Source organism: Globicephala melas, chromosome 4 (assembly GCF_963455315.2).
Source record: "Globicephala melas chromosome 4, mGloMel1.2, whole genome shotgun sequence".
In the NCBI taxonomy this organism is placed as follows: domain Eukaryota; kingdom Metazoa; phylum Chordata; class Mammalia; order Artiodactyla; family Delphinidae; genus Globicephala; species Globicephala melas.
The window spans coordinates 35709194-35733408 of NC_083317.1; the positions used below are offsets into that span (position 1 = coordinate 35709194).

The 24215-nt window shown below is 32.7% G+C and overlaps 1 long non-coding RNA gene across 1 annotated transcript in view; it reads left to right on the top strand.

Moving 5' to 3' along the window:
* Positions 1-24215, top strand: part of LOC132597189 (uncharacterized) — a 254241-nt gene that overhangs the window by 51028 nt on the left and 178998 nt on the right. Inside the window, exon 2 of the long non-coding RNA XR_009563602.1 lies at positions 13445-13547. This is a non-coding gene — a long non-coding RNA (uncharacterized lncRNA). The remainder of the gene's footprint in view (positions 1-13444; positions 13548-24215) is intronic.

Genomic DNA, 24215 nt, shown 5'->3' on the forward strand with positions numbered 1-24215 from the left:
CCACTTAGATCTGTGCATTTTTCATGTAAACTTTTCCTTCTTTCTGCTTTAGTCATTGTGCCTTACAGTAATAAAATGAGCACCTTGCTGTGATATTGCCGTGGCACTTGGATTTAACTCCATACCCCCGTATGTATCTTCCAGATAGATAATTTTTTTTTTTACATTCTATCTTATAGGTTTGGAAATAGATATTCAAAGAGGGAATGTGAATTCCCCAGGCTTATACAGTGAATATGCAGTGAAGCAGAAACTCAAAGTCAGATTTTCTTGTTTCTCAAATTGTATTCTTTCTATACCACCCATCTCTGTTCTGTTACTTTGACTTATTCTATTTTCTGTCTTCTATTTTTATAATCATAGTTCATTAACCCCCTTACATTTATTTAGTGTCCATTCACCACAATTTCTACCAAAAAAATGATAGCAATTCCATATATTTCTTATCTCTCAATTATTTTATAGTTTAATGCATTTCACTATACTTCTTGCATATTTTTACCTTCTGCAGGCATTTCACTATATTATATTTTGTTAGATGGGCAATATTTAAGAAATATTGATGTGGAATTTATTCCACAAATTTTCATTTAATTCCTCAGTTTGTGTGTGTGTGTGTGTGTGTGTTTGATGGTTGTAAATTGTTTTTATTTTGTTTTGTTTTGCTCATTGAGGTTTTATTCTTTGAACATGTTCTCTCTTTGGTAATTGACTGGCTTTTCTCCCTGCTTCACCAGTATCTGCCATCCAAAGAAGCAACTAGATTTAGATTAATCAGTATGTACTGCAAGATTGCAGTTGATAATAGCAAGGGAAACTTATCTATGTGTTTGGGTTCCTTAGCCATAATTTTTTAGTCAATGTCCACATCCTTCTTATTGTTACTTTCTACAGGAAGAAAGGGCTAAATATTTCCTCCAGTAATATTATTATTATTATTATTAACCATTATTATTATAATTATTATTCTCAAGGGGAATAAATACACCAGAGAATGAGTCTTTCCTTTTTTGATGCTTCTTTGTTCCTCCCTTTACAACACACATGTTATAATGAAGAATGAATTATTTAAGCATTGTGAATTTTTTGAAATGTTGTTCTTGGAACAGAATGAAGAATATGTTGGATAAGGGACATTTTAGAGAGATGAAGAAAAGCTTAAAAGTACTTGTAATTATCCATTAGTCTAAAATACCTAGATTTGGTGGTAGGATTCATAATGGAAACTAAGGGATAGATTCAAGATATATCTTAAAGAAAATATTCTCCAAAAACTGGTGCTGGGAAATAAATTAAGATCACAAAATAATTTAGAGGACTTACATTTGCTGTTTAAATAAAAGATAGCAGTGTAACCAAGCCAGATCCTATGGGGCCTTCCCCGGACAGACCCTCCCCCATGTACTCTGCCTGCCTCTTGTTTGTAGAAAAGCTGTAGTCTCCCAGGCCTCACCGGAGTCAAAAAATCCTGGTTCAAGAATTAACTATTAAAAGGATGTAAACATGCACTTACAAAAATAATAGTTTTGCCAGGAGAACTGGTAACCATTTAAGCAGTAAATCAGCCATATGGCAGTCACAGAATCTTTAATTTCTCCCTGAAGTACATAGATAACAGTATATGACACATATTCCTGAGTTGTTTTACTAAAATCCCCACTAAATGAAGGAAGTTACTGCATGATGACCATGAGCATGTAGCCCCAAGATGGGCTGGAACCTGAGAATTGATGTTAACTGCTGTGACACCAGCCTGTTAACTCACCATCAACCAATCATAGAATTGTGCATGAGCTGATCACAAAACCTGTCACTCTCCTCTCTCACCTTGCCCTTAAAAATGTCTTCCCTGAAACCCATCAAGGAGCTCAGGTTTTTTGAGCATTAGCAGCCCTGCAGTACTTGTCTGGCACCTACGATAAAGACTGCACTTTCCTTCACCACTACCCAGTGTCAGTAGGTTGGCTTTACTGTTTGTGGGTAAGTGGACCCAAGTTTGGTTCAGTAACAGCAACACTCTATCCAAAAGGATAAAACAAGATTCAGGAACTAATACTGTAGGAACATCACTGATATATTCAGAATATTGTGTTGGAGGAGAATATTATTTTTCCTATAATCTTGATAACTCTAGATATTATTTATTGAAGACAATAATTTTTAAGTTTTGCATATGTAAATATATCATATTGCTTTGCATTTTTTGTTTCTAGGAAAGTCAAAGATTTTTTAGCTGTGTATTGTTTACACTTGTATTTCATCTTTGTAATTTACATTGTCATCTTCTCCCAAATTTTGTAGGGTTATTTACATATTTCCATTTGACTAAACACATGATAATTTACAGAGTAATCTTTGGTATTATACATGTATATTTTTAAAACACTTTTTAAGTATGTATATTACTTTTATTTATGTGTGTTGTAATGCAAGGATTATGAACATGGGCAATGAAGAATTAGAATGATGGTTGTGCATCTCCATATATTGCAGTTGTAAACTTAAATTTTGTTCTTGTACATTTTAAAGGAAACTTTATACTAAAGTTCCTTGTCATATTTACAACTACCTTCTGGATAGTTATATATCCAATGAACACATGGAGCTTTAACATTTATATTTAAACTCATCCCTTAACCATGTCATTATGATTAATGATGTCCCTTTTATGATCAAGAAACTACCTTCATACTCCCAGTCATTCAGGCTTGAAGTCTGGAAATAATTATTTTCCTCACAATTCTCTCACAACTCAAATACAATCTACTTCCTACTCTTGCTTATTTCAAATTCACACTTTATATATTTAATGCATAATTTTATTTTGATTCCTGCTGATTAAGACCCTCATTCAGGCTTATCAGTAATTCCATCTTGAACAATTGCATTTATTTTCAATTTTTTTCTTATACATTTTTTTCTCTCTGTTCATTCATCTTAATAACGATAACAGCGAGTACTTATCATTGTATTTAAGCATAGTGCCATGTGCTTATTTGTATTCTCTCATTTAATTTTTACAACTGCACAAGAGATATTGTATTTATCATCTTTTATCTGCATTTCCATGTTAAACCAGAGAGATGAAAGACATTCCCAAATTCACAAAGCAAGGGAATATTGCTGTTGGGATTGAAACCCAGGAATCTGACCTGAGTCCATGCTCTCAAACAAAATACAATAACTCCAATTTACAGTTTTTCCAGATTAATCTTCTACAAATAGCCTTCTGACATTGACAACGTTCTACTTAAAAACAGTCAGTGATATCCTATTGCCTAGTGATGAAATTGTGGCCCTAGGCCTGATTTTTTTTTTTAACATCTTTATTGGAGTATAATTGCTTTACAATGGTGTGCTAGTTTTTGCTTTATAGCAAAATGAATCAAGACAGTAATAAGGACACAGACGTAATGAATGGACTTGAGGACACGGGGAAGGGGAAGGGTAAGCTGGGACGAAGTGAGAGAGTGGCATGGACATATATATACACTACCTAGGCCTGATTTTTATCCTGATTCTTCCTTTCCTGTAGTGCGTCCCTAGATCATTCAAAAACATGATTGCATCCCCTTCTATGGCTTTGGTGAAGCTATTGTCTCCAAATTCACTTGTTTTGTGGACAATAGTTGAAATCCTCTACTCCCAACTTCCAGCCCTGCCTTCTTCTTCTGAGACCATTTCTGTATGCCACTTATATAATGTTATGTGCTATTTTCTTTTCCACCATGATAGAGTGTTAACTCCTCCAGGAAGATATATAGTATCATTTATTTTTGAACCCTCAGCACCTGGTACAGTATCTTGTGAAGAGAAAGTAATTGATAATTATCTATTGGTTCAAATAACTAAATGCTTTTTAAGGTTATAAATAATAAGATTCATTTATATAAAGTGAATATCAACAAAATCCAAAGCATGATTTTTGTAGAATGTTCCTAATATTGATAGCTAACAAGTGGTTGAACGTACACATCCTTAAAGGCAAAAATGTTATGTACTTTAATATTTTTATAATTTCTATGAAATCAAAATGATTATTTAAATTAATAGCATTTGCTAATTAAAAGCTAAAGGAATCTAACCTAAATTTAATTTACAATATTCCCCTAAATGCATGGCTTTTCTATATCACCCTTAACATACTGTGATTTAACTTTAAAACAATCATACAAATTTAATTATGCATTTGCTCCTAAGGGATGCACTCATGTATCAGTTTTCATCTCTCATGGACAGATCATTTGCACTTAAGTTACAAACCACTGAAAATCAATTTTTAATGGAAATACTCATACAACCTTAGCTGTAAAAGAGCAAAAATTCAGGCATAATACCAAGTGACAGGTTATTAACTATAACTTCAATTTTATGTTCTTTTGCCACAAAACTATATAAACCATGAATAAGTGTGCTTTTGCCACACAAGTCACACGTACCAGAAGGTTATTTGTCAAAGAAAGCTTTAGTGGGTCCAGCATTGAGCCCACAGGGATCCTGGCGGAAATTCTGAGCTGTTTAGCAAGAAGGTACTGAACCAAAACAATAGTGCTGAAATGATGTTAAAGGTCTAAATGGAAACCAGAGAAGCAAGGAAATGTTGAGTAAAGTCTAAACTCCATGATTAACCATATCAGTCAACTTAGAAAAGCTTTTAGGTAGTGTATAAATTATCTCAAAATCAGTATCTACACTGGAGCAATATTTCTGCAGTCAGACATGCTCATTCATTATTTGCCTATATTTCTATAGTTTAAAATTATTTTTTAAAATATTCACTTGATTATTTATTTTAATAAACTTAGATTCAGATAAACATGACCTATTATTAATCAGGAGCTAGTAATGACGGTTGCAAATAGTATGGTTTTTCTTCTCATGAATTGGATGGATCAGATTCCTTAGCCAAATAAAGTCCCGTGAAAGTCAGTTTACAAACTCAAATACTGCAGAGTTACCTAGAATGGAACATTATCCTAAGGTCTATAAATAACATTTATTATAATTCTGAGGTTTAATTTTTTTTTGAAAAAATATCTGTACAACCAGCAATGAAATAATTTAATCAATAATTTTACTACTACTCATAGACAATTTGCTATGTGAAAGAAATCTTTTAAAGTTGCTAATTTTTAGTACAAATTTATATGATTTGCATGGAACATAGCAGTTGATTGTTCAGAAAATTAAGTTTATAGCACTTTACAATAAAAAATAATATATTGGGGACATAAAAATGAACGGATTAAAAAAAAAAATGAACGGATTACCTCAAAATATTCATTAGGTGATACAGGAATTTTGAATTATATATTGCTGGTACTGAATTCCTTTTTAGTTCTACATTTTATAGTAATTTTTTAAAACACTAAGTTGTAATTTAGTCAATTGCACAGAAACACACACACAAAAATGATAAAACATTTCCGAGGGAATTTTATTTTTTGTTTGAGTGGTACTTAATTATGTTTAGACATGAGGGATTATTTTAGTTTTATAATAAAAAATACAAGAGTTATATTTTCACCACAGCCTAGGGAATATGTTTTAAAGTTACCCAAATTTAAGTATAAATATTTGAAAAACAGTATATGAAGTTCCTTACACTGGAAATTTTTATATCTTGACTTAGAAGTTGACTTACTAAAATATAAGCTTCATAAGGTACAGGTTTTGTTTGTTTTGTTTACTGCTGTAAGCTTAGAACCTAGAACTGTTCCTGGCACATAATAAAGCCTTATTAATATTTACTGAACAAAAGCTACTTTCCAATATCAACTACCATTCTTTAACAATAAAGTATGTTTGAAAATTCAGTCTTGTCCATGTTACCAGGAGGAAAGACTGAACTATTTAATCTTACTGACACATTTCTAACTAGAACTTCTAGTTGCTTGAGGCTCAAGTTGAAATCCCTTGCCTTTCTAGTATAATGTGAGTTTAATCTTTACTGCCAATTTTGTTTTAGACTGAGCATGAATTATTTTTGCAGCATTTATCATCAGGGAGCCTAACTCTTTTATACAAAAAGCAATATATTATGTATGACTATAAAATGAATACCAGTATTTATTAGCTATTTTAGAATATTTTTTGTACTTAATTTAAGAAGTAGAGACTTGTATTCTAGTAGCTTTTTTTTAGTGATTATGAAGGCATGTTTTTCAACCAAAAAAGATGCTTAAATGGAAACAAACTAAGTTGATTCTTATAAAACAAAAACAATCTTCAAAACATTTTTTAGAAATCACAAATTTTCTTTTGACAAAGTACAAAAAGGGCCAGTACTAAGCAGACTAGTGATACTTCCCTTGTTTCTGTTAATAGTGGTTCATTGTTGTCTTGCTTCTAAACTCCTTTGTCTACCTTATTTAAGTTCCTTCCTGTTCAGCAAATAATGCTTTTTTGCCTTCTCTAGGACTCTACTCTGTTCTAAGGTGTAAATATTTAGAATGACTTATGTTGCTTTGACTTCCAGTTTACTTCTTATACAAAGAAAAATTAATCTTAAACAAAAATAATAAAACTCAATTGTCAATATAGACTGGCAAGAAAAACTCTTGAATAAATTGCTCTCCAGAATTATTAAATATTTATACCAAATCAACTGCTTATCTAACATCTACATATACAACCAGCTTTGGACATGGGTTCCCAGTGATTACCTCTTTAGGGATTCATTGTCCATTACAGTAGTAACCAACAATAGAGGAGAAAAAGCATGACAAAATAGTCTACCTTTTAAAGGCCAAGTGAGAAGAAAATGAAACAAAAATATAGTTTACCCATTTTACGTTAATTGTCATAAAATTCTTTCAGGCATTATTGTTACACTAAAAGTGGCATTTATTTAGTTAGTCACTACTTTCATTGGAGGAAATGTCTTAACAGAATAATTCTTAACAGTCAAATGCACGGCGGGAAGAGTACTCCCTCCAAGTTTGTTGGGGAGCAGTATGTGGGTCGATCAGAATCTGAGATGTTGACATTATGGGGTATGCATAATTTTAGAGAAGCATATTCAATAATATAAATTTTACATCTGTATAAAAATCTAAACTATAGAAAGCAAATCTAAACATGGTATTCTGGCCTGATATACGAGCCAGTTTCAAAACCTCCTTTTACAAATGGTTTCTTGGACCACTTTCCTTAGCATCTGTGTCAGTTTAAGTCCTTTGAGCGTCACACAGCAAGTGGGATTCAGTGTGCAGGAGATTTACTGGGGAAAAGCCTGTGAAGACTAAGGGGAGGGAGAAGTTGTGGGCGGGTGGGTAGGAAGAGTCACAGATGACTACAGCTGTTTTCATTTGTGGCCAGGCTAGTGTGGATAATGTAGGGGGAGTCCCACAGCCTTGAGGAAGGAGGCAGCATTAGTACTTCTGCAGTGCTAAATCCTTTGCTGGGAGAAGCCTGCTGGAAGCATAGTCTTGTCATGAATGCATTATGGTTTTAGAAGAGGCAGGCATGAATGCATTTGTGGATCCAGAGAGGAAACAACCACTCTCCCTATAACGTGTTCTCTTGAAGGAGCTGAGCGGTGAATTTCTATGTCACTACACAGGAATTGACTGGGAAGGGACACAAAGGAACCTTTGGGTTGATGGCAATACTTTGTGTCTTGACTGTTCTGGAGATTACAAAACCATCATACATTTTTCAAACTGCATTAAGTATACACTTAAAGTAGATACACTTTAGATTGTAAACTGTATTTAAATGTTATTTTTTTAAAAGCAGAGGTGGGTTACTGCTTTAAATTTTTTGATTTTTAATTTTTGCAACGAATATTTATTTACCACATTATGTTATCAATTTTCATTTATCATCATTTTTAAAAGATCATCATCCTTTCTGTATTAATTTTCTTCTTTCTGAAGTTTGTATTGTGGTATTTTTCTTAGTAAAGGCCTATAAGGAGTAACATAATTTTGGTCTAAAAAAAGCTTTAATTTCTCTCATTCTTGAATGGTTGGTAAAACAAGAATCAAATTCTAGATTGACAGTTATTTTGAATATATTATTTTGAATGTATTATTCTACTGTCTCTGGAATCTATTGTTACAAATGAGAAATCTGTCAGTCTTTCAGTCTCTTTAAAGAAGGCTTTACTTTTTTTTTTTTTCTCTTTGATATTCTGCAATTTCAGTCTGATGAGTCTGGTGAAATTGTTTTTTGTATTTCTTGCTTGAAACTTGATGTGATCTTTTAATTTGAGGACTCATGTCTTTCTCCTATTCTAGACAACGTTCAGACTTTATTTGTACGAAGGTTTTCTCATCCCCCATTCTGTTTATTAACCTCTGAGACTCCTTGCAGTCAATGTTCTTGATTGCAAGCAAAACAAATAAACTGCCTGGTTTAAGGAGAAAACAAATCCTGACTTACAGGGGCAGAAGAATGGAAATCAGTAAATGAGCATAAGTACCTGAAAGCAAAGCAATCGGCACAAACAAGAGCATACCGCAAAAGGAGGCCAGAGAGAACACTGCCACCACTGCTGACCATGACATTTTGTTAGCTTCTTAGCCAACACCATTAATGCAGGACACTGGATACTGGTTTTACAACCACTTCCACTGAATTCTAGAGACAGAATATTGCAATGTCCATCTGAAAAGTTGCTACATCGTTCCTTCTTAATGGAAACATAGTATCCCATGTTGTCCAATGTGCAAGAAAGGATAAAAGGTGTATGTCCTTTTCCATATGTATAGGGGGATATAACTGCTGCCTTCCACAAATTCCAATATTATGAAATATTTCTTAATAAAAAGTAGTGTCAGACCTTCAGGTTCCTAAGTAATAGAGTCACTATAATTCAACACTTTAGACATTTTTCTTCAAGAAATATTTCTAAATATAATATACCATTACCTAGTACAAACAAGAATGCACTCTCTCTTCAACTCTAAAGTTTGTCAGATATTTTCTCTACAATTCTCCATTTTCCCTCATGTCACTTTATGATCACATATAAATATACTGTAATCTATGAACTAAAATGCAAATTTAACCATCACCTAAATTGTCTAAAAATTAGTGAAGAGTAAATTTTAATATAAATGTAAAATTTGTTAAAATATAGTTATAGTCGTAACACACCATAGATAAAAAATATGGGTGGTTATCACTGTTGTGTTTACTACTTTTTTTCTCAAGGCAACAGTGAATATTTATGAGCTCAACTCACTTCACTTCATGTCTCAGTAATTTTAACTCATGGTTTATGTTACTGTCCCCAGTTCTACTCCAATACTAATTTTTAGCAATGTCAATATACACCTAGATGATAAGTCTGATGGCTTAGCTTCTCAGTTGTTTGAAATACTCTTGACTAATGACCTTGTCCTCCAGTCGCTCTAATGTCCCCTCAAGCCCATGGTCATACTCTAGACCTTGTCATTACCAATATTCATAAGGCTTCCATAATCTCAGTTACAAGCACTCTACTCCCCAAACACAATCTATTATTTCTTGGTCACTTCTTGCAGCAAATCTATTTCTACTACTTGCCTGTACAAGGAGCTACCAACATAGTTCCAGATAGCAGTTGGTCTCATAACTTGAATCTCAGAATAAGGACAAGTAGTTAAGTCCCTGCCAACCTGTTGATGTACGTGCATATGCCCTCCTTGTCGTTTTGACATCTGCCAGGCAAATTACTACTCTAAGGCCATTGCACTAATTGCAAAAGTTAGTAAGATATCAATTATTTTAAACATCACAAAATTATATTTGGAGAGTTTTTGTTACATTGTGTAACCTAGGATATTCTGACTGAAAATTAATTGTCTCCTAGAAGTGCAATGTGATGTAAAAAAATCTTAACACATGTGGCTGTGGCTTAAAGGCCTGGTGATAAACAGTGAAGATACTAGAGCCTTGCAGAATGTTAGTCAGTAGTTAAATATTTGACTTAATCTAATGTATTAGCTTTAGGTGAAGATTTTAAAAAATAGAATGTTAATAGTATGCATTGGATTCTACTGACACTGACAAGACAAAAATGATCAACTCATTCACTAAGTATAAAGGGGACAAGCACACTAAGAAGTGGCCATTTTTTCCTCTCTACCCTTTCACCTCCACACCAGTAGAAAAAGATAAAACTGTAAAAGCCTGTTTGTAAAGATCAGATGAAAGTATGGACTTCACATTTATTTCTAAGAAACACGACAACCTGCATATTTTCAAAGTGTATATGAAGATCAGATTTAACATATGTACACAATCCAAGAAACCACTGCCACAAACAAGAATAATAACAATGTCACCACCCCATAAGGTTTTCTTGTGCTTTTTGTAATCCAGCCCTCCTCTACAGCCTCTCCAGGCAACTGCTGAACTGCTTTCCGTCACTTTTAAAACCAATGAATGGATTAAAGTGTTTCAGAGCAAAGATCAGTTAAGAATGTAGCCCTACTTGAATTTATATCCTTTCAAATGTACAAAATGCCTTAGGGAAAAAAGAATAGGTATGTAACTTTCTCACTAAAGCATAAGAGTTTCAACATAACTGGAAAGAAAGAAAAAGACACATGAGTTAGCAATCAAAGAAATAGGTGTGAGATCTGTATCTCAAAAATAATATTGTGTTTTGTTTGTGGCACATGGAATATATTGGAATTAAAGAAGTACAATGCCTTTGGATTTTTGAAAACATTGTGCTTTCAAAAGTACCAGTAGTCTGGACAGTTTAAGGCCAGAAATTATCCCTTATTCCCCTGAATGTCCAGAAAGCAGGCTGAGTAATCTGCTGTCAAGGAGAGCCTGGTCTTCTCTAATTTCCAGAAGCAGAATCAAAGATCAACAAATGATCATTCCCAGCCCCCAGGGTAATGAACCTCCCCACCATCTGTCCTGTTAAAGTTAAATAATGACTGTTATACGTCTCAGTTTTTATTGATAAATATTTGACAACCAGCTACCTGGGGAAAAATAATCCTGATTTGTAGCATTTGCTGATTTCCCTGGTAGACATATCCGCACCATGGCTAATTTCAAACTACCAATATAATGTTAACTGACTTACAAATTTCCTGAAAATTTAGTAGTTGGGCCTTGCAAGCCATTATATTCTGACACTAGCACATCATTGGCTATGTCTTACCCTCCTCTTTATTATGGGGACTGCATATTATGGCTACCTTGTCCTTGTTCCACCATTGTGTTTGGAATGTATGGGGGCATAACTTGTCCTTTCAATTCATGGTCACAGGATCAAACAGAACTGCACCTAGACTGGGTAGTGAGACTACTACACAATACACATAGGTCGTGGACTTTGAGACTAATGCCATAGCTAGCTATAACTTCTAGGATTTTTCCTTTGTGAGGGGGTAAGAGTATGTAACATGGAGAAGAATGAGTCAAGTATTGCGAGAACAGAAGACCACATAGTGGTAGTCACCAGTACTGCTTGCTGAATATTTCTGTCATACAATGTTTCAGAACTATAGTAGGAATACAGGTCCCTGCCATATGCTTATTTTACTTCTCTGACTTATCATTACTGTCCCCCTTGTTTCCTCACCCTTATCCCATCACGATGGCTTCCTTGTCATTCTTATTCATTACACTGACTATGTGTAAAGTTTTCTCTGCTCAAAACAATGTTTTCCCAGTTATCCACCTGACTCAGTACCAGTCTCCAAATCTTTATTCAAATATGATCTTAGAGTGGGCTATATTTACTACGTTACCTCGGCAACCAGACATGCTGGATCCTCTAACTCAGTTTCACTTTTGTCCTCCATCATATTTATCAGCATGCAATATATTATATAACTTACTTTCTTATGATATTCACTGGTTATTTTTGCCTTGCTCCCAATGAGAATGTAAGATCTACAAAGGAAAGACTTTTGGTTATTTTTGTTGTTTTTTTTTTTTTCTGTAATTTACCCCAAACCAGAGCTATCTTTTATACATAATAGGGACCTAATAAATATTTATTGAATAAATAAATGAATTTCATGTGTGATTTGAAAAAATGGGTCAAATATGTTCATCTGTAACCAAATCCTGGGTTATGTTCCATTGGAGAGACTTGAAGATGAGGTATGTTGTGCCTTCAGTGGTGGATGTGATCAGTCTTGGTGAGGTGAAGTCTCTTTTGATCAGTTCCTGAATAGCCTCCATTGTACCATCAGATTCACTTTGTTGTATTTGTCTCAAAACCTCAGCAAGCCCAAGGCTGTAGGGGAAGTTGGATGGCTGACATCATTATACAAGTCATTATATTCTAAGGATTATTTCGAATCTGCTCCACATGGCAGGACTTTTATTTCAAAAAGGACAAAATTATTCCCCTTGTGTTTTGCCATGCAAACTGCTAAATTGCTGCAGGTCTCTTTGCAGATGTGAAATAGGTTGAAAATGCATTATACATACCAGTGATATCATTTCAGATTTCTTTTTCAGTACTTCTTTCCCCTTTCATCTGAATGACCCTGAAGCTGTGAAATGACTCAGAACTGGAATTTGGGTAAAATCATTTCAAAAACCTTGGTAACTCCAGTCTGACCTCTTTAATCATCAGACTCTAGAGTATTCTTTTGGCTATAGAAAATAAAATACAAATTTAAAGGGGGTATCCATATATTTTGGTCTTAGGGGCACCTTTGTCAATTTCCTCATATGAAGTATCCTTATAGGTTAGACTCTTTGATCGTTATTTTAACCTTTCTGTCCAATATTTTAACTCTGTCAGATAAATGTTCTATTATGTCTCTGACACTCTGGGATTGAGCCATTTCCATTGAAATATCTTCCATTTCTACCGCCACATCTACCAATGTCGTTAAGAAATTGCCATACTTTTAATTTCTCAATGCCTCGATGGTAAGACAATCTTCTCAGTCTCTAAGGTGAACAATATAATAGTGGAATAGTTATGCCATATATTGTAATCTATTCCAATAGTCGTTTATTGATATTTACCACATAATTCTAAGGATTTTATGATAACTCAATTTTGTTTCATCTTCTCACATTGACCCAACCAAATAAACAATGAGAAATAGCTGCGTAGGTTAACATATTAAATCTAGACTGTGGTAAATGCATCTACATCATGGTTCCTTAATCTGGTCACACTTGACACTTGGGGCTAGAAAATTCTTTATTGTAGGGTATTATCCTTGTTCATTGTAAGATATTTAACAACATTCTTGGCTTCCAACCATTGGATACCAATTATACCTCTTCCAGTGCTGACAAGCAAAAATGTTTGCAGAATTTATGAAATGTCCCCTTGAGAGCAAAATCACCTCTGAATGAGAACTACTGAATGAAATCAATACATTCAGCCAAGACTTTTTTTTTTTTTTACCTTGTGGTCAAGCATTGTCAGAATACATATCCACATATATTTTCCACAAATGAGCTTGTATAAATTAGTCATGTCTTGAAATATTTTTGGTGGTCTATATCTCCTCAGGCTTTATTGGTCTCCTGAAGCATGCTAGAATGAAACTCCAATCTAAGGGATAATAAGAGTGGCGATTGAAGTTTGGCTTTCTCTTGATATGCAAATTCCTGAGGTAAGACCAGCCAGAACCATTAAATCCAGGTAAAGAATGTCATAATCTATGGATGGCATGTAAGGAAGTTTTGGTTAGCAAGGGAAGCATAAGTATGTATTCACTTGTATATGTTTTACATTATCCAGTGACTTTTTAATATCAATGAATATTTACATATATGTATTTTTTACCTATGGTAAAATACACAAGCATAAAATTTACCATTTTAAACATTTTTAAGCATATACTTCAGTAGTATTAAATACATTCAAAATGTTGTATAACCATTACCACTACTCATCTCCATAATTCTTTTCATATTGTAAAATATTCATATTGTAAAACTGAAACTAGTAAATGGTAAGTCTCCTTTGCTCCCTCACTCCAGACCCTAGCAGCCACCATTCTGCTTTCTGTCTCTATGATTTTTGACCACTCTAAATACTTCATAGAGATAGAATCATACAGTATTTATCTTTTTTGTGACTGTCTTACCTCAGAATGTCCTCAGGGTCCATCCATGTAATAGCATATGTTAGAATTTCCTTTCTTGCTAAGAATGACTAATATTCCATTGTATGTATATACCACATTTTGCCTGTCCATTCATCCATCAATGAACACTGGGTTACTGCCACATTGTAGCTATTGTGAATACTGCTGCTATGAACGTTGGTGTAAAAATATCTCTTTGAGACCCCACTTCCAATTCTTTTGGTTTTATACCCAGAAGTGGAATTGTTGGATCATTTGTTAGTTCTGTTTCAATTTAAAAATTTTTTCTTGAGGACCAGCAATACTGTTTTCCACAGCTGTACCATAGTTGTACCATTTTGCATTTCCACTAACAGTGCACAAGTGTTCGAATTTCTCTATGTACTCACCAACGCTTGTAATTTCCTTTTTTTTTTTTTTGATAGTAGTCATCCTAATAGGAGTAAAATGGTATGTCACTATAGTGTTAATATTCATTTCCCTAATGATTAGCAATGTTAAGCATCTCTTCACTTTCTTACTGGTCATTTGTATTTCTTCTCTGGAGAAATGTTTATTCATGTCCTTTGCTCATATTTGAATTAGGATTTTGTTTTTGAGTTTTAGTTCTCAATATATGCTTAATATTTATAAATTATCTGGTAAAATTCACCAGTAAATTAATTATGTCTAGGGCTTTTGGGGGGAGATTTTTGATTACTCAATCAATATCTTTGTTATGTCAGTTCAGATTTTCTATTTTTTTGTGATTTACTCTTGTTAGGTTTTGTGTTTCTAGATATTTGTTCATTTCACCTAGGTTATCCAATTGGTTGTCATAATTGTTAACAGTATATTCTTCTAATCCTTTTTATTTCTGTAGTATCAGTAGTAATGTTTCCACTTTAATTTCTGACTTTAGTAACTTGACTCTTCTGTCTTTTTTCTTAGTCTATCAGCTAAAGGTTTGTTGATTTTTGATTTAAAGAATTAATTTTTTAAAATTTTCATTGGGGTGGAGTTGATTTACAATGTGTTAGTTTCAGGTGTACAGCAAAGTGAATCGGTTATACATATAAAGAATGAATTTTAGATTGCTTTGATTTTCTCATTTGTGTTTCCATTCTCTATTTCATTTACTTCTGCTCTAATCTTTATTATTTTCTTCCTTTTGCTAGATTTGGGTTTAATTTGTTCATATTTTTCTAGTTCCTTTATTTGTAGAGTCAGGTTGTTAATTTGAGATATTTCTCCCCTTTCAAAATGAGTCTTTACAGCTATAAATTTTTCCCTTAGTATTGCTCTCATTGTGTCTCATATGTTTTGGTACACTGTATTTCATTTTCATTTGTCTCTAAGTGACTTTAATTTTCCTTGTGATTCCTTCCTTGATCTATTTTTTGTTTACAAATGGGTGGCTTAATTTCCACACTTTTTTGAATTTTCTAGTTTTATTTGTGTTATTAATTTCTAACTTTATCCCATTGTGGTTAGATAAGATATGATATCTGAGTATTTTTAATCTATTTAGATTTAATTTGTGACCTAACATATAATCTATCCTGGAAAATGTCCCATGTGTACTTGAGAAGAATGTGCATGTTGCTGTATTTGGGTATCGTGTTTTCTATATGTCTATTAGATCTAGTTTGCTTCTTATGTTGTTTAAGTCCTCTATTTCCTTATTTATCTTCTGTCTATATGTTCTAACTATTACTGACAGTGGGGTATTAAAATATCCAACTATTATAAGCTGTCTTTTCACTGTCTTTTTCACTCTTCAATTCTGTCAATTTTTGCTTCATATATTTTGATGGTTTCTTTTAGGTGCAAAGATATTTATAATTACTGTATCATTTCATCCATTTGAATCTTTTATTAATATATGATGTCTTTCTTTGTCTCAAGTAGTCTTTTTTTTTAACACACATTTCTTATTAAATGACCAAGTAGTCTTTTTTTCATTTAAAGTCTATTTTGTCTAAAATTAGTATAGCTATCCCTGCTCTCTTTTAGTTACCCTTTGCATGGAACAACTTTTTTTCATCCTTTAGCTTTCAGTATATTTGTGTCTTGGGATCTAAAATGAGCCTCTTGTAGATAGCATATAACTGGTTCTTCTTTTCTTATCCATTCTGCCAATATTTGTCTTTTGATGGGAGAGTTTAATCCATTTACAGTTAAACATAATTACGGAAAAAGAGGAACTCACTTCTGTCATGTTATAATTATTTGTTCCTCATTTCCTGCATTTGTCTCTTTTTGGTGTGTGTTTAGTTGATTTCTTTTTGTAGCAAGATGTTTAAATTATTTTCTCATTTCTTTTTGCATATATTCTATAGCTATTTTCTTTGTGGTTATTATGAGGTACACTTAACGTTCTAAAGTTATAACACTCTAATTTAAATTATAGTAGTTTAACTTTAATAACATATCAAAGTCTACTCTTTAACAGTTCTATCTATACTCCTTTTGGTTGTTGTTGTCACAAAATTACATCTTTCTACATTGTGTGCTGGAAAACATAAACTAATAATTATTTTAAATTCATTAGGCTTTTAAATTATGTAGAAAACAAAATATGGAATTACCAGACAAATTTACAGTAATACTAGCTTTTAGAGTAATTATTGTATTTTTAAGATGTATTCATCTCTTAAATCATGTAGAAAATGAATAATGGAGTTACAAACTGTTCTTACAATAATACTAACTTGTATAATCACCCATTTATTTACCTTTATTGAGATATTAATTTATTGAGATATTCATGTTTTCATACTCTTTCACATTACTGACTAGTGTCCTTTCATTTCATGCTGCAGTACTCCCTTGAGCAATTTTTGCTGGGCAGGTTTAGTAGTAACAAACTCCCTCAAATTTTGTTTATTTGGGAATATCTTAATTTCTCCCTCATTTTTGAAGGATTGTTTTGCTGGATATAGGATTTGTGGTTGACAGTTTAATTCATTTTTTTTAAATTAATTAATTTATTTATTTATTTTAGCACTTTGTATCAGCCCACTGTCTTCTGGCCTTCAAAGTTGCAGGAGAAATCTTCTGATGATCTTATTGAGGAGACTTTGTATGTGATATGAGTTGTTTCCCTCTGCTTTCAAGATTCTCTATTTCTCTTTGGATTTCAAAAGTTTGATTATGTGTTTCAGTGTGGGCCTCTTTGAGTTCATCTTACTTGGAGATTATTGAAGTTTTGAATGCGTATATTCATGTCTTTCATCAAATTTGGGAAGTTTTCAGCCACTATTTTTTCTGAAATTTTATCTGCCCCTTTCTTTCTCTTGTCTCCTTCTGTACTCCCATAATGAACATGCTTATCTTTTTGCTGGTGTCCCACTGATACCTTAGGTTCTGTTCACTTTTCAAATTTTTTTTTCCTGTCCCTCGGACTCAGTAATTTCCATTGTCCTATCTTAAGTTTGTGAATTCTTCCTTCTTCCTGCTCAACTCAGTCTTTGAATTCTTCTAGTAATTTTTATTTCATTTATTGTAATTTTCAGCTCCAGAATTTATTTTTCCTTTTTTCATTTTCTATTTCTTTATTGATATTTTAATTTTGTTCACACATTATTTTTGTAACTTTCTCTTCATCTTCCTTTTGTTCTTTCAGCATCTTTAAGACAGTCATTTTAAAATTTTTGTCTAGTAAGTCTGTTATCAGGTCTTTCCCAGGGGCAGTTTCTGTTGATTTAATTTTTTTTGAATGGACCATGCTTTCTCATTTCTTTGTATTTCTTGTGATTTTTGTTGATGTTATTGTTAAAAACTGGACATTTAAGTCTACTAATGTGATAAATCTGGAAATCAGACTCTCTCCTCAGGTTTTTCTGGGGTTTTTTATTATTATTATATTTTATTGTTATAGGCTGTCTCTAGTCCAAGAATCAATCTGAGGTGTAAACTTAAGGTCTTTTCTGGTCTTTGCTGAGTCTTCACCTTTTCCTGGGCATGTATGGTCACTTTTTATTTTCCCAGTATATGCAGTTGCTTTTGAATCTCTGGCTCCCTGAAAGAAGAAAAGAGAAAAATGAAGGGAGGGAAAGAGCACTGACCATTTAAATCCCCTGAAAATCATTTCAGCTAGAGGAGGAGGAACCTGTCACAATGTGGGGAAACAAAATAATGACTGCTAGGCTTTTTGTCTGTACCTCTGTGATCAGAAGCAATAATCAGTTATTCGAGCATTGATTCTTGATATTTGGAAGACAAGGCCCTTTTTTGCATACCTTAGCTCCTGTAAGCTGTATGCTGATCTCTCCAGGAACCAGTGAACAGCTGCTTGTCACAGGTCTGGGGGTGGGGCATGGGTAAGTTCTACTATGCTAAGAGCTAAAATTGACCAAAATTAACTGCAGTTTACCATCCAAGGCTTTTCCTGGAAGTTGTAAACCTTCAATAGACTCCAGGATTCCAAAATAGTTACAGCAGAGAGACTTTGTCATTGCAATTTTTGTCTAGTGGAGAGACAGTTTCCTCATGCTTCCTACTTTTCCTTCTTCTCAGAATTCTCCATTCAGTGAATCCATTGTTAACTTCTGTAATTTTGGTCTTATTCAAATATACTTATTCAAAAATTATAGATTGATTTTCATAATAAATTTTTGACTTATAAGTGATACTATATCTGTGAATAATTTGAAAATATTTATTTCAATGACTCTTTAAAATTTCCATTACTGCTCATTCATTTGATGAAATACATTTTTTTTGTTTGTTTCTGGAATAACCTGATTCTATGCTGTAATTTTTATTTTATTTCTTTGAGTTCAAGTTTATTGTGATGTATTTTTTATTTATCCAGTTCTCTGAGTTCACATTTGAACTTACTATAGATTAATATACACGGTCACAACATGTTGTCATGCAGATTTATCTGGACTTTCTCCACCCTTTTGGTAATATAAATTTAGAATCCATTTCCAAGGATGATGCATATTTAGGGCTCTGATTTCTCAGTGTCTCTTTACTTATGATCCTGAATAGTCAGCAGGGTTCCAGAATAAAAGAAAAAGTTCTCAATTTCATTTTGGTGATGTGCCAGTTTTAACTACTGTCTTTATGTGATAACACAGATCCAGATTTTATAGCAAAAGGTAAAGTACTTGTTTCTTGTCCCTATGTAGATGTTAACATCCAAATTTCTAGCTGTTCAAGTATTTATATAATTTTGATTTACCTATGATTTATCTGCATTTAAGTCTGACTCACAAATATCAACTATGATGCTATGATTTCTGTTTTTATCTTTCTGATTTTGTAATGTTTTCCTTTCTGGTTTGAACTAAGTTTTTTTCTAAAATGATTCTATATTAATTGCTATATCTTTTGAGAGACAAAATGAGAAGTGAGACTCTCTCACACAAACTTAAATCTGCCATATTGAATAGAAGTCAGCATTAACAATGCTCCAATTATAATATGTATTATATTATATTTATTTTTTTTCTGAAATGCCAAAAGTGTAGAATACTAGTTATATCCCAGAGATGAATTGATATACATTTAAACAACAATTCAAAATATTAATATCCCAATTCTAATACTTCAAGAAGCTTGTCATATTTTATCTTTGAATTTTTTTTTCTCAAAGGGTCTAAAATGGATAGTGTAGATTAAGAGATGGCAGTCTGTAATTACAAAGTATTCTTTAAAGGTATTTTTCTTTATTCAGTAAATGTTTATGGAGTACCTACAATGTACCAAGCACTGTTTCAGTTACTGACAATAAGCTGATAAATAATATGGAACTATAATTCAGCTTCAATGAGTTTATATTTTAATTTGGGACTCAGAAAAATTTATATATACACACATATAGATGCTGTTCCATATAAAAATACAATGTAATGATTGATAGATACCAGTAGATACAGGCTATATTTATAAGTAATAAAGATGGTTAATTGGAAAAAGATTTAATGAGTCAAAGCAAATTATGAGTAGAATGATGAAGGAAAACTTCTTGAGGTGTGAATTTGGACAGAATCTGAATAAAAGAAGAAAAAAGTCATTTGAAAACATGTGAGAAGACTATTCAAAGTAGAAAGAAGCAGACATTTATATTCCTTTACATGGGAACAAATTTGATTTATGTAGGAAGAAAATCAAGGTCACTAGTATTAACATGGGGAATGAAGCAGGAAATTTTATAATACGTTGTTAAAGATGTATCCAAGGGCCATGGGCTAGTCAGAATAATGGTCCCACAAAATTGTCCATATCCTAATTCTGGGATTCTGTGAATATGTTATGTTAAATGGTGAAGGAGAGTTAAGATTACAGATGAAACTATGTTTACCTTTCAGCTAATTTTGAGATGAGATAATTCTACCAGATTATCTGGGTTGGCCCACTGTAATCACTAAGGTCCTTATAAGTAAGAGTAAGGCAGGAACGTCAGTGTCAGACTGACACAAATAAAAAATACTCAACCAGCCATTGTTGGCTTTAAAGAAGGAAGGAGGCTATAAGCCAAGGAATGTGGACAGGTGAGAGAAAGTAGAAAAAGTGAAAATATGAATTCTCACCTAGAGCCTCCAGAAGGAACAAAATCCTCCAGACACCTTGATTTTAGCCCAGTGCCACCCATTTTGGACTTCTAATCTCCAGGACTACAAAATAATACATTTGTATTGTTTTAAGCCACTGAATTTGTGGTATTTTGTTATAGCAGTAATAGGAAACTGTGAAGCCATATCATCTAGGGCCTGATAGTACTTTGAATTTTGTTCTAACTTTGTAGGAACACACTGGCACACATTAAGCACAAAAATAATACAATATGCTTTGCTGATTTATATTATTCTAGCTGATTAATGGAGAATTGACTACATGGAGTTATTAGTTTAAGCAAGGAGACTAGTTACGAGGATATTGAATAGGCAAGAGGAGAGAAGGACTCGAGACAAAAGGAGAGGAGTGATTGGACAAGGATTATACCCATGCACGGTGATGTATAGTTACATTCAAGTTATATTTTAAGGGTAGACCCATCTGTATTATTAATATAAGCTGTGTTTCATAGGTAATTACACAAACACACCTAAAACTGTAATCAAGGGTTGAGAAAAAGATTTGGGAATTAGTGAATATGTGCTAATTAAAGTCAAGGGACTTGAAGTGAATACTTCAGTAGACATAGATGAAAAGGAAAAGGGCTAGAAAAATAAGCTATGAAATATTCTAACATTCAGGGTTTGAGACATGGAGGAAGACTCAGAAAATTGGAAATATAAGGAATGACAAGTGAAGTAAAAGGAAATCTAGTGGAGTATGTGTACTGGAAGCCAAGTGAAAAGACATTTAAAGAAAGTAGGAGTGATCAATTGTTTCAACTACCACTGAAAAGCCAGTGAGATGGTAAAATGAAAATCTAGAATTGATCATTGTCACTTAGGGATATTTTGTCACCTTACCATATATAGACTAGATAGACTCATGGGAAAAATTTCTTCTTTGGCTGGATGTAAGAAAGAAGGAAAAACAAGGAAGTAAAGCTGGTGAGTTTTAATCTTTTGCTTTTTACTTACATATCAAGTATGTTCATTTGCTGATAATTTCATAAAAATATTTGGAGGAAGTAAAAGAAACACATCACTTAAGGATACAGTTTTTTGGTGGGGAAAAAAACCTTTACAAGAAGATTCACATTCTGGATCCAAACCAGTATTTGATGACATCTTGAGAAGTTTAGGAGAGTCACTTAAAATTATGAGCCCAGAGAAAACTGGACCATAGTTTTAAAGGTCAATTCTAACTCTTAACAACTACTGTCCAGTCTTCCACTTCCCTATAATTAACAACATCTCTTCTCTGCCATCTCACAAAAAGAAAAGCCATTGTGACTTGTTTCATAATTAATTTATATCTGAATTAATTTTAATAGCATTCGTAAAGTTCAGCCAACATAAAAATGGTGCTCTCTGTTTACCTGAACAATTTTAAGCAACCATTTATTTAACAAACGTTTCAGACACAAATAAATAGAGGTATTATTTGTGTTAATTAGAACTTGATTATGTGAATTACTTTAGTTTTAAATGACAAATGTGTAGTATTGCCTATAAAACTAGATTTTAAAAGATTTGTGTTTGTATATTTGGTTCAAATATTTACATGTCCAGAATATAGAAAACATTTAATTTTAGAACTTCAAAGTATGCCAAAATAGATGAGAGTAGTAGCATGCAGTATAGTTTGCTCATTTACCTGAAGTCTTTGCATGTCAAGAGAGTATTAATTAAATATGTTTGTATTTATCTGTTTTACCTTTTTAAAAAAATTTGTAACATTTTAAATACACAGCGAGCTGGAAAAGACATGGTGTATATTCATATAAAATTCATATATTCAACATATTTTCTCTTCTGTCTGACAGAATTATAGTTTGTTTACAGGAAGAAATGTGGCTTAGAAAAATTTAAAATGACAATGTTGATCATAATATTTCTTCTCATTGCTAGGAAGTTCTCAGAGAATATACCTATAGAAATCATAATATTCTAAATAAATTACTACCCTTCATCTATCCAGCTTCTCCCCCATTTAAAAAAAGTGCTTTTGTAATGTCTTTCATTATAAAGTCTTGTTAAAGCTATACAAGAAGAAATTAAAAATTGAGGTCTATGTTTATCAGTGTTTGTTTGGCATCAGCATGACTGCTAGATCATACTACATTACTATTGTTTTACTATCATAGAGAAAAAATATTAGGTGTTCTAACATTATATTAAATACTGGCCCAAAATATAGTGTAGTAAAATCTCATATTTTGGAGCCAATCAACTTTAAAGTAAGGATCTTTTTTTCAATGGAGAAATGAAAAGCTTTACTGACAAGCAAAGGGTAAGAGAATTAGCACCACCAAACCAGCTCTACAACAAATGCTAAAGGAATTTCTCTAAGTGGGAAACACAGAGAAGAAAAGAACCTACAAAAACAAACCAAAAACAATTAATTAAATGGTAATAGGAACATACTTATCGATAATCACCTTAAATGTGAATGGATTAAATGTTCCAAGCAAGAGACACAGGCTTGCTGAATGGATACAAAAACAAGACATATATATATATGCTGTCTACAAGAGAACAACTTCAGACCTAGGGAAACATACAGACTGAAATTGAGGGGGTAGAAAAATATATTCCATGCAAATGGAAATCAAAAGAAAGTTGGAGTAGCAATTCTCATATCAGACAAAGTAGACTTTAAAATAAAGAATGTAACAAGAGACAGGGAAAGACACTACATAATGATCAAGAGATCAATCTAAGAAGAAGATATAAATATTATAAATACATATGCACCCAACATAAGCACATGCCAATACATAAGGAAAATGCTAACAGCTATAAAAGAGGAAATCGACAGTAACACAATAATAGTGGGGGACTTTAACACCTCACTTACACCAATGGATACATCATTCAGAGAGAAAATTAATAAGGAAACATAAGCTTTACATGACACAATAGACCAGATAGATTTAATTGATATTTATAGGACATTACATCTGAAAACAGCAGATTACACTTTCTTCTCAAGAGCACACGGAACATTTTCCAGGATAGATCACATCTTGGGTCACAGATCAAGCCTTGGTAAATTTAAGAAAATTGAAATCATATCAAACATCTTTTCTGACCACAACACTATGAGATTAGAAATAAATTACAGGCAAAGCAACATAAAAAAAAAACACAAATACATGGAGACTAAACAATATGTTACTAAATAACCAAGAGGTCACTGAGGAAATCAAAGAGGAAATCAAAAAATACCTAGAGACAAATTACAATGAAAACACGATGATCCAAAACCTATGGGATGCAGCAAAATCATTTCTAAGAGGGAAGTTTATAGCAAGAGGGAAGTTTATAGCAAGACAATCCAACCTCAAGAAACAAGAAAAATCTCAAATAAACAACCTAACCTTACACGTAAAGCAATTAGAGAAAGAAGAACAACAACAACAACAAAAACCCAAAGTTAGCAAAAGGAAAGAAATCATAAAAATCAGATCAGAAATAAATGAAAAAGAAATTAAGGAAACAACAGCAAAACTCAATAAAACTAAAAGCACGTTTTTTAGGAAGATAAACAAAATTGATAAACCTTTAGCCAGACTCATCAGGAGGGAGAGGACATGAATCAATAAAATTAGAAATGAAAAAGGAGAAGTTACAATGAACA